Raw genomic sequence first — 2076 nt, forward strand, 5'->3', positions numbered from 1 at the left:
CTGGCGGTGACCATGGCTGCCTGCTCCTTTGGTTCACGATGTCCCCGCCGAAGGCGGCGTACTTTAAAGTACTGCAGCTCGAGCGCACAAGGTGCGCGGGGAATTGTTAGCGGCGCCGTGGTTGTGCTGGCGGTGACCATGGCTGCCTGCTCCTTTGGTTCACGATGTCCCCGCCGAAGGCGGCGTACTTTAAAGTACTGCAGCTCGAGCGCACAAGGTGCGCGGGGAATTGTTAGCGGCGCCGTGCTTGTGCTGGCGGTGACCATGGCTGCCTGCTCCTTTGGTTCACGATGTCCCCGCCGAAGGCGGCGTACTTTAAAGTACTGCAGCTCGAGCGCACAAGGTGCGCGTGGAATTGTTAGCGGCGCCGTGGTTGTGCTGGCGGTGACCATGGCTGCCTGCTCCTTTGGTTCACGATGTCCCCGCCGAAGGCGGCGTACTTTAAAGTACTGCAGCTCGAGCGCACAAGGTGCGCGGGGAATTGTTAGCGGCGCCGTGCTTGTGCTGGCGGTGACCATGGCTGCCTGCTCCTTTGGTTCACGATGTCCCCGCCGAAGGCGGCGTACTTTAAAGTACTGCAGCTCGAGCGCACAAGGTGCGCGGGGAATTGTTAGCGGCGCCGTGGTTGTGCTGGCGGTGACCATGGCTGCCTGCTCCTTTGGTTCACGATGTCCCCGCCGAAGGCGGCGTACTTTAAAGTACTGCAGCTCGAGCGCACAAGGTGCGCGGGGAATTGTTAGCGGCGCCGTGCTTGTGCTGGCGGTGACCATGGCTGCCTGCTCCTTTGGTTCACGATGTCCCCGCCGAAGGCGGCGTACTTTAAAGTACTGCAGCTCGAGCGCACAAGGTGCGCGTGGAATTGTTAGCGGCGCCGTGGTTGTGCTGGCGGTGACCATGGCTGCCTGCTCCTTTGGTTCACGATGTCCCCGCCGAAGGCGGCGTACTTTAAAGTACTGCAGCTCGAGCGCACAAGGTGCGCGGGGAATTGTTAGCGGCGCCGTGCTTGTGCTGGCGGTGACCATGGCTGCCTGCTCCTTTGGTTCACGATGTCCCCGCCGAAGGCGGCGTACTTTAAAGTACTGCAGCTCGAGCGCACAAGGTGCGCGTGGAATTGTTAGCGGCGCCGTGGTTGTGCTGGCGGTGACCATGGCTGCCTGCTCCTTTGGTTCACGATGTCCCCGCCGAAGGCGGCGTACTTTAAAGTACTGCAGCTCGAGCGCACAAGGTGCGCGGGGAATTGTTAGCGGCGCCGTCGTTGTGCTGGCGGTGACCATGGCTGCCTGCTCCTTTGGTTCACGATGTCCCCGCCGAAGGCGGCGTACTTTAAAGTGCTGCAGCTCGAGCGCACCATGTGCGTGGGGAATTGTTAGCGGGGGCGTCGTTGTGCTGGGGGCTGACTGTCCCTAGTGGGTATAGGATAATGTTAATGTACGGGGATCGCTGGGCGGCACGGACTTGGAGGGCCGAAAAGGCCTGTTTCCGGCTGTATGTGTATGATATGATATGATATGATGCCTGCCTGCTCATTTGGTTCATGATGTCCACGCGGCAGGCGGAATATTTTAAAAGCACTGTTCTGTACGAAGTGCACAATGTCCGTTGGGGAAATGCAGCTGGGGGTCGGTCGACCGGCTGACGACGCCTGCCTGCCGATTTGGTTCACGATGTCCCCGCCGAAGGCGGCATACTTGAAAGTACCGCCGTTCGCGGCGCGCAATTTGCGGGGGGAGGAATTGTTAGTGCACGTCTGTGTGCTAGGTGACGATGCTTGCCGACTTGGTTCATGCCGTCCACGCCGAAGACGGCGCCGTTTAAAGTACTGCCGCTCGAGGTGCACAATTTGCGGGGGAATTGTTAATGGGCGTCGGCGTGCTGGGTGACGATGTGGAGATGTGGAACGCCGAGCCAGATCTATCTTATTTGTTTGCTTGGCCCACTGGACTTTGCGTGGGCTTTGCAACACTGTGTGCTAGGTTAAATCACGGCCAATAGAGTGAGTGTTTTTAATGATCCTGATCTGATAAGGGGACTAGAGGTAAAAGAGCCGTTAGGAGGCAGTGATCACAACACGATAAG

The sequence above is a fragment of the Rhinoraja longicauda genome, unplaced genomic scaffold (assembly GCF_053455715.1).
Source record: "Rhinoraja longicauda isolate Sanriku21f unplaced genomic scaffold, sRhiLon1.1 Scf000232, whole genome shotgun sequence".
Classification (NCBI taxonomy): domain Eukaryota; kingdom Metazoa; phylum Chordata; class Chondrichthyes; order Rajiformes; family Arhynchobatidae; genus Rhinoraja; species Rhinoraja longicauda.